Source organism: Sturnus vulgaris, chromosome 6 (assembly GCF_052056855.1).
Source record: "Sturnus vulgaris isolate bStuVul1 chromosome 6, bStuVul1.hap1, whole genome shotgun sequence".
NCBI lineage: Eukaryota > Metazoa > Chordata > Aves > Passeriformes > Sturnidae > Sturnus > Sturnus vulgaris.
In genome coordinates, this window is record NC_142248.1 from 11,226,683 (window position 1) to 11,236,616 (window position 9,934).

The following is a 9,934-nucleotide window of genomic DNA, read 5'->3' on the forward strand; positions in this document are numbered from 1 at the left end:
AGAAATCACAGTCAGACTTAAAGAAAACATAAGAGCACAGAAGGCAGTAAAGCCATAGATTGCTTCGAGGGCCAACATCCACTTCTGAATCAACCAACTTTAGTTCAAGTGTGAGCCTGGGCAGGAAGCTCAGTTATGACAGTGAAGGGCCCTAAGCACCAGTGCAGCACCAGTGTGTCACAGCGAACGGCGTTTACTTTACAGAGAAACGGAGCTCCACAATGCTCTCCCGAATGCTTTCGAGCAGCAGCGTTTAAGCTTTGAAGCCAACGCTGCTCTGGGCAGCTCGGGCCACACTCACCTGCTCCAAACCGCGCCGCTCCCCCGGCACCTCCGCCCTGCCCGGGCGGCGCTTCCGCCCGCACGCCTGCGTCACTTCCGCCGGCCGGCCCGGCCCTCGCTGCCCGCGGGCGCTTCAACTGAACTGCTTGAGTTTTCATTTCGCCTTTTGACGCCTTCAGCGCGGCCCTGGTTCCCGACCTTGTGCTTGCGGTTGCCCGCTGCTCCCGCCCGGCCTGGGGCTCCGGGGACATCCCGGAGAGGGCTAAGGGGCATCGCGCCAGAGCCGCGGCTGTGGGCTCGCCCTGCGCTTGTGCGGCCCAAGGCAGCTTCCCCTGGCAGTTACCCCTGTGTTCAAACATCCCACAGCGAGGGTCTGCACACAGAAATGCATTTATGTCACCGCACGAGCTGTGCCTTGTCATTATCGGAGGGGGTGGCCGCGCCCGAGACCGGAGGTGTTTTGGGAGAGCAGATACATAAAGCTCTGTGAACGTGGCTGCAATTTATTATTTATGACTGATTGCTTGTTTGTAATACGTGTTTATTAGAAACTATGGGAGAGCTGTCGGTATTTGCAGGAACTTTGATTTTTACGTTGGTTATTGATTTTAGTGCTTGGTCAACTTTCAGCCTTTTTTCCTGGGAAATGAATTCTCTGAGCAGGAGAACAGGCACACATCTTCACAGGGTCTTGGGCTGGAGCAGGTGGGCTCACTCTTTGGGAAGGACTGACTGCAAGGTCTCTGATGCCATAGGAAATGTAGCACTGGGAGTTTTTATCCCTTCAGAAAGCTGTGATACTAAAGCAAAGTTACAATCAGGAACAAGTTTTACCCATTATGGTCTTTGAAAGCACTTATATCTATGGAAACAAAGATAATCCTTCATCCCGTCAGCAGCCAGGCAGCCTTAACTATATTGTCAGGGAAACAGGACTGTGATTAACTCATAAAGAATTAGAATGAAAATTTCAATTTTTTAAATGCTGGGCAGCAAACATCTCCCTCAGCTTTAAGTCTTCTGACGAGCAACCATGTTCCTGACATGGTAATGTTGACAACTGCACTGTTTTAGGTCACTGAGCACTCCTTGAAGTAGGAATTGACTTGAAGATTCCCCATTAGGGGTACTACATAACCAAGAGTGACCGTGATTCTAACCTTATGATCAGGCATGATTCTGCAAAGGTGTTTGAGCAGTTAATGCTGGTACACCTGGTGTGCTTATAGATGATTCTAGAAGAAGGAATAAATAGATCTGCTCTTAATTACATTTGGAGATTTGCAGAAGGGAGCCTCAAGAGTGTTTGGAGTGCTTTTCTAGTGCTGCCCTGCCAGACTGCAAGTTCATCAGCTGGTGGAGCTCTGCTTTGCACTCCATAAAGCAAAAGAAATCATATTAAAGTCAAACCTATGTCAGGAATAGCAGTGCCTGCCGAGAAATGGAGTGTCAAATTCTCCATTTCACTGAAAATAACTGCTACCCTACCACCACCATCTGCCACTTAATATTGTTGTTTCCAATTTATGCTGGTTTGGGATGCAAGAAACACTTTGAAATAATTGTGCAGGTTTCTTGCAGTTAAACTTCAAGAGCAGCAGCTCTTTTCTCATCCATTTTCTGTGGAGCCACCCACCAACCTGATGGCTCCCGGACTCTGTTGCTACCACAGGTCTGGCTGATTGAAGTGAGGAATTTAATGTGCCCTTTGGCACCTTGTTCTGTTTTGTGATCATTGCTTCTGGGGCAGTGAAGGTCAGGTGGGGCTTCTCCAAAATCTATTGAAATCGACAGATTGTGCCTCTGAATGAAGGAAAATGAGAAACCAAGGTTTTAGTTTTTGCACTATTCATCTTCAGTCCAGGCATCAGAACACCCCTGGCTTTACAGAAGGGTGGGGCAGATGCAGTGATGAGAGTAGAAGACTTCTCTCTCTCACTTCAAGGCTTTCCTGAGACTGAACTTGGGAATGGTTTCCCATGCACCCCCTGTACACAGTTCAGGTCTCCCACCTGGACAGTAAGGCAGGGAGGCCGTGGCCGTGGCTGTGTTGGAATGTGCTTGGGTGAAGTGTTGGGACTGCTTTGACTGTCTGACAACTGCTTATGGTTCTGATTCAAGACAGCCATGAGCATTTTCCCTCCCTGACTCCTCTCACACTGGCTGCACAGCTTCTGTGGCCACACACAGTGTCTCTTAGCATGCAGGTGAAATGAGGAAATACTTTTTTCTTTGCCAGAGAGACATAAAAATATACTCAGAATATATTCGATTTTAATTACTGCAAGGCAGGAATGCTTCCCATCAAAACTGCCAGAGCTGTTTGTATCTCTCCTTCATTCTATTAATTATTTACCTTCAGTTTTAATAATACAGTTAAGGATACTATATATAGTTTATGCTCTATCAATAAATCATGCCTGTGTGTCTTCATATTTATCTTATAAAATTATAAGTACCAACCCAACATGCTTGCATGGATTTGCTAAGCAATTCTAGCAATGAAATTTCCAGCAGTGCATGTCTTAGAGTCTTTGGTGGTGAACTCAAAATATTCCTCACTCAATGAGAGCTATTTTATGAGATTTTAAAATCTTGTCAGTCTTCTCACAAGCCCTGAAAATCTCTCTCATCCCCTTCTTCTAGCTTGCCACAAGTCAGTTTCACATGACTTTCTACAACATGGTTTTGGTCTTCCAAAGCAGAGAAGCAGGAGTGCCTACAGCTGAATGCTTTCTCATTGGATTATAACAGGAAGGGATCAGAACTACAAAAACAATATGGCAGTGGCCTTGGTGGGATTAGAAAGGTAAATCTGCAAATGTGGCAGTATTATCTATGTTGCAGAGATGATAAATATTAAGATGAGTTTTTTAAAGAGCAGGTGACCATGGAAGCAGATAATTACTATGCTGAGAAGAAAGAAACTAAAGTTGAAAACAGAGTAGCTGGAGAGCAGTGTGGTGAGCAGCACACGGGTCTGCTGGTGAATGGAAAACAAATTATCATAAGGAATCAGTCCAAGACATAAATCTTATTTTTGTTAGCTTTTTTTAAAGCTGAAGTACTTCTAGGGTGGAGCCCTGGCATTCCATGACAGCAACACCCCACTGAGTAAAGGGCATCCCTGGGTCTAGGTGAAGCAGGGATATTTAAAATCAAATCTCTGCTTTTTCACCAATAAAATATACACATCCATGCTCAATGCGAAGTGATTTAACCACGTAAGTGAGAGGAAAGGATTGTGTATTTTAAAAACCCAAAACAGCAGAGTATTTACTCATCACTAGTAATGCATCTGCCGAACATTATGTTGTCTTTTGACAGTTAGCATGGGATTTCCTCTTTGTTGTTTCTTTTCATCAGTTGTTTCTATAGAAATGCCATTTTTATCAGACTAGATGAAAATATCCTGAAATAACACACCTCTTCAGCAAATACAGATATTTCTTGCTCATTCTATATATTGTATCCCTATGATACTGGATTTTCCTCTCCTCTTTACAACATCCAAATAAAAACCAGTTAAAAGCTAGTCACTGTACAGCTGGGACTCCAGAGAACAGGCTCCTGTGGAAATTGGAATGGGCAGTCAAGCAAATGTATTTCTCAAGTCAGGTCATTCAGACAGTGCCTCTGAAGTGTTTTGCAGGTGAAAATCCGTATTTGCACAGATGGTGAATGCATTGTCATTGACAGTGAGTGTTTCACAGAAGGCTTAAATGAAAATGGTCTTAGCTGGCCCTGCCTGAAAATGCCCTCTGCCCCTGCTGTCAATGAGGAAAACAACATTTCTGAAATCCAGCTTCTCTGGGCTGAGGACAGTGTCTCCCTTGGCTGCTGCTGTGGGATGTATCTGACAAAATCTGAGTGATGTAGTCAATGCATTCAAATCCACTGTCATAGACTTTAAAGGAAGCCTGTCAAAGTGCCTAAGCCTGAGATATCAAGCAATTTGAGACGGTTTAAAGCACTGGATATGCTCACATGATTATCCTCCATGGCAAATCTCCTGAAGAACATCCTGAAGAACTGGCTGTTTTTTTGGCATTAGAATTTGTTCCTTTCTTCTTTTCAGGTTATTTATTGTTGTGTTGTGGAGAAAACCTTATACCTTTACACCTGAACAGGATGAGAGTGATGTGTACATGCTTTATCCAAAATCCATCTGTACTAGTCAGCATATGTACTGGAAGGAGTGCCAGGGGAAGCTCATCTCTCCCAGGCTTCAAATGACACTTTGGGAACAGAAAGCTCTTGCTTCAGGGAGGGACTTTTATGAGGGCAGGTAACGATAGGACAAGGTGAGATGGATTTAAACTGACAGGAGATATGTTTAGATTAGATATTAGGAAAAGATTATTCACTACGAGAGTGATGAGGCACTGGAACAGTTTGCCCAGAGAAGGTGTGGATGTCCTATCCCTGGAAGTGTTCGAGGCCAGGTTGGCCAGGTTGGATGAGGCTTTGAGCAACCTGCTCTTGTGAAAGGTGTCCTTGCCCATGGCAGGGCAGGTGGAACTAGGTGATCTTTAAAGGCCCTTCCAGCCCAAAGCCTACAATGACTCTGTGAATATTCAATGAAGATGCCTGCACAGCAGCAGTTCCTACTGCCAGTGGAACCAAGCCTGAAGTACTCAACGCTAAATAGCTGTGCTAGTGCAGCTAGATCTGCCAAGAGTTTTTAACAGTGATGATCACAATGTCCCGATGATTTAAGTGATCTGGCAGGACTAACTGCAGTCACGCAGAGTTGGGTTTTCACCTTCATCTTTGGAAATGTAAAGGGCTGTGATAGATAGCTATGCCTTATCTTCTTAAGTACTTTTCCATGGGTCTTTATTAGGCTAGAGCAGGTTTCCCATTTCCTTAGGAGCAATGTGAAAAGCTGTGGGTTACCAGAGGAGCGTGCCAGTGGCATGCATTTCTGCTTCTCACATGGCAACACACTGCTTCACCCAGCTTTCTGGTAGGGAGAGAGAAGCAGCCTAATGAGAAAAAAAAGGACAGCTCAGCAAAGTGGAAGAGATACCTGGAAGAGAGGTATTCTAAGGAAGCCATATTGTTATCACATGAAATATCTAATGCCTAGAGGTGGTTCTGATACATAGTGCTGCATCACTTCAAAATTCTCTTGCCACCATATGAATAAAAGAAATTACTTTGCCAGTCTTCTACAGGATTGGAGTTTGCACCCTGTATTTCTGGATGCTCAGTGCTTGTGAGGTTTGGTATATGCATGGCAGCAGGACAGGACTGTTCTCTCACTGGTGGTATTTGGTGATGGAAGTGAAGTTAGCAGAAAGCTTCACCTGTACACACTTTTCTACCAGGCTGATATGTAGGCATCTCTCTAGAGTACTCTCTTATTTTTTGCTTGACAACAAGTTCTTTTCAGTGTTGTGGGTTGTTTTTAAATTTCTTTTCAGAGGTATTTATAGCTATGGTGATCTCTCATGACAGAGAGATGCCAAAATCAAGAGCAAAGATGACAGTGACCAAAGTAAAGCTCACTGGCAGAGAGCACCCCTCCTGTTAGTGGCAAACAATACCGTACCATTAGCAGCACCGATATTTAAAAGCCCTTTTCTTCTGCAGCACAGTTACAGGAGAAATGGCAGGGATCACTGCAGTGTTTGCTCAGTGTCACCGTGTGGGAGCATTGATTGCTCAGGTGCCTGTGTTGCACCTTTCCATTATGGTTTGTCACTGACAGCCATGCTTTTTAAAAATCTATTTGGCACAGAACAGCAGCCCTGAGTGCTGGCAGGTTGCCTTCTAGAGACATACAGCAGCAGCAACTGCCCAGCTTTCTTCCCATGGGAAATGCTGGTTACTTTCCAAATTATCGGCTTGGCTGTGGAACGACACTGACCAGATGGCTGTTTTGCATCAGAAGTCATGAGCTGTGGAGGTTAATGGGTGGATTTGGGCTTCTGAGTTTAACTTGGGGAAAAAAAAGTTGACCAAGCCCCATGATAGTTAGGTATTTTCTCATAAGAATTAAAGGTATTTCCTCATCTTCCAGCCATGCATCCAATATTTTGGTGCTTGAAGCTGTTGGTGATTTGCCTAGCCTAGGACTCCTCCTCTGGTCAGCTACTGTGCCTGAGAACCTCTCTTTCTTATAAAAGATTACAAAATGTTGAAACAGATGATTCTTTCATTGGTATTCCCTTTGACTTACAAAGCCCTGCAGTGCTGTGGAGGAAAAATCTGGGGGCTCAAATTTCTCATGACTGTCCATAGCACCCCATTAATATCAAGATGTCTTTACAGTATTTGTAAAAAGAGTTTTTTCCTCATTTTCTCCAAAACATTTTGTGGACAGAACCTGGCTAGCATTAGGCTGAGCTACCAAGTCCCACTGAAAAGCAGGGTACATCTGCTCAGGCTTGGAATGAGCAGCAAGTATCAGTCTCAGAGGACGCTGGTAGAGTATCATAGACATGACCTTTTTCTGCTGCCTGTCTCTCAGAACATCTGTCCAGTTTTGTGCAGATCTGTTCAGCACACCTGGAACAGGAAATGTCAATACCTGCAGGAAACAACACCCTTGTGCAAAGAGAAGGGCAGAGGCACATCTAGATCCCTCAGATTGCCCATGGCCCTTCCTGTCCTATCTGAGACTGAAAGTATCTGTTCCATCAGTGGATATTGATGAAGAAGGATTCTGCTTCAATACAGCAGAGGAACAGCCTTTGCTTACTCCTAAGTGCTTCTTGGGAGTAACTCAAGACAATGCTGTGAGGGAAGATTAAGCTCTCCTGCTTAACAGTGATTGGGAAAGAACTAGGAAAGATTTCTCAGGACTTAGAGGTTGAAAAATCTGGGAAACAAGTTGAGGGTGGTAATGGTTGTTCAGGTATTGGAAATAGCACCTCAGAAGGAGTAAGATAAGGGAAAGAGAGAAATAGGAGACAGGTGCCAAATTTGAAAGACACAAGCCGGAGGAATAGATGAGAGGAAAGAACATTTCATTCTGAAAAGAAATAGCGAATGTCAGTGCAGATTCTGGCATATCTGTGCAATGTGGCAGTTACATTACTAAATCTAAAGATTGAGCATAGGCATTGCTGCCACCAGGAAAGAGATGGCAGGAGACAGGGCACGGACATCTGAGAGAACAGGAGGAAGGTAAAAAGCCTAAAGGTAGATGGGATGTTAAAACTCAGGCCCCTCAGAACACCAAGCCTTCTTTTTACAGCAGGGGTGCCCCTGTGCCAGGGTGGTACCAATACCACGCGGCTCATTTCATGCTGGTAATTGGAAAGGCATCACATGACAATGGGCTCATCCCAAAGTGGCTCATCCCACTGTGATCCTCGGCGCTGTGATCATCACAGGCATTGTCAAAATGCCCCTCAATATACAGCATCCTTTGTCAGCACCAACAGATCAGAGCCTGCAAAGACTTTACAGCCTAAGAGCCAGTATAGCCTTTGTCCTCTTTTCCTTCAAGAAGGCAGCAAACTACAAGCACTGGAGGATGTAATCCAAGTGCTAATAAATTATTGATGTCTCCCTTCAGCTTTTTACTTACTAAAAGGATATCAAAGCTCATTTTGTGAATGGTCCAGACAGATTATATTTTGCTATATCCACAATTTGATTCACAAATATTTCACTAAGCGTTAATATTGAAACAATATAGTGTTCCCTCTTTACAGGTTTAGCAAAACATAATAGACATGGTTTGGATTACACAGACTTATAAATAGATACAGTGATATGACATTTGTAACTGCAATAGATATTTGATCTTGCAATTTAAAAAATGCAGAGCTTATTATTAACTAGGAATACCCTTTTTTTTTTAATATCAAAAGCCTGTTGAGATCATGGTATTTAGTCCTTACAAATAGTCTGCATAGCTCTTTAGCAGGACATACAAGTCGTAGGATAATAAGACTTACTTTATATTTAGCAATAGCTCCTCTCTTCCAATATGTCTATTTGCATAAGGGAACTAACAAACCATCTGTATTGGAAATAGTCTTTACATTACTGTCAGCTTTGGGGCAGTATTTGGCAGTTCCTTAACAGCATATATTAATTCATGCTGTTTTTCGAGCAGCAGAGACGTAATTTGAAGCCCTCATACTGCAATTTTCTGGGTAGGAGTCTCCCCAGAACAGAAGGCTTAGTTTTTCTCTTTCAGTAAAGTATTCTGCAAGTTTTGATGGCCAGAAATGCTCAGGATCTTCATAGTTGTCTCATCTTAAAGACAGACACCAGGCTTCGAGGTATATCTTAAAAATGGTACCAGATGTCTGCAAATTTAGCCCAAATGCCATCTCTCATTAAACAGCAGAGCAAAATTCTGCCTGCCAAGTCAGTACAATGGCCCAGCTGAGTTCAGAGAAAGGATTATCAACATTTTTACAGTGGCATGCTCTGAATGACAGGGTGCTGATCTTACACTGACACAAACTGCAGTTCCTGACTGGGCCAGTTTCTTCTTGCTCTGAATTGAGGCGGCAAAGCTACACATGCATGTTGTCTCTGTTCCTTGCTGGCTTTTTAGAAAGATTGAGTGACCACGCACAAAGCCCAGAAGAGAGAGCTGATTTTTGCAATATGATATGCATATTTTGCAAGCCAGACCACAAACTGCTTATCATGTTTTTGGTGGTATATACATAAATATTCATAATTAATCTGTGTTAGAATAGAGTATAAAGCTTCTAAAGAACAAAAATAGCCCCTGCAGGCATCTCATAGCAGTGACACTGATCCCCTGCAATTCTGAAATTTAAAAATGGGCTTCTTTGCATAGATTTTGCAGTAGTCTCTGGAATTCAAGCTTCCTTTTTTGCCCTGATCCTTCAGTTTGTGAGGGCGACCTTGATAGCAGAGATTGATACCTTGAATCTGGAGCTACAGAGGTGGAAAAAAAGGTACCCGGTGAGAGATGACATTTCCAAAGCTTAAATCTCAGGGATAGTAACCTTCACTTTCCCTTCTCCAGATCTCTTTCATCTCTAGGCTTTTTTCCCATGTTTTGGCTTCAGGTACCAGCAGAATTCTGATGGTGTGGCAGGTGGGAAGATGTATATACATGTTCCTTCCAGATCGAAAGCCTGAATTCAACTGGGGCTACATATCCTCAGAGACAGCTTTGTCTCTTAAAGGAGGAAGGGCCAATTAGCCAGTCCTTGGGACTGCTGGCAGCTGTAGCCAAACAACAGTCAGGACTGGTTTAGATGAAATGAATCACAGTTTATTCAACATCAAAAACAGAGTGACTGTGGAAACGAAAATAAATTCATGAAGCTGTTCAGACAGCACGAAAGTCCAGTGGGTATTAAATGTATTTAATAAATAAAAGCAGCCATTTGGGCTGAGGTGGCAGACAAATCTGGCAGGCTGAGCTCTGCCAGGTCTTTGTTTTCTGTCCTTGTCTGACTCAGCTTTTGAATATGATGCTCTTATTCCTGAGCTGTGTGGCTTGCCAAGCTGACACCTTTCTGGTGCACAGCCACACCCTGCTGTCTGTACAGATAGGGGCCCCTTCTTCTGAAAATTGTCAACCTTTTTCCTTACTGAATGGGGATGCAGCTTCATGCTGCCTTGTGATACAATAAAGCCCATTTTTTTCTATCTCCATGTTGCCTTTCATTAAGGCTTTTTTAACAGTCCTTACAAATAG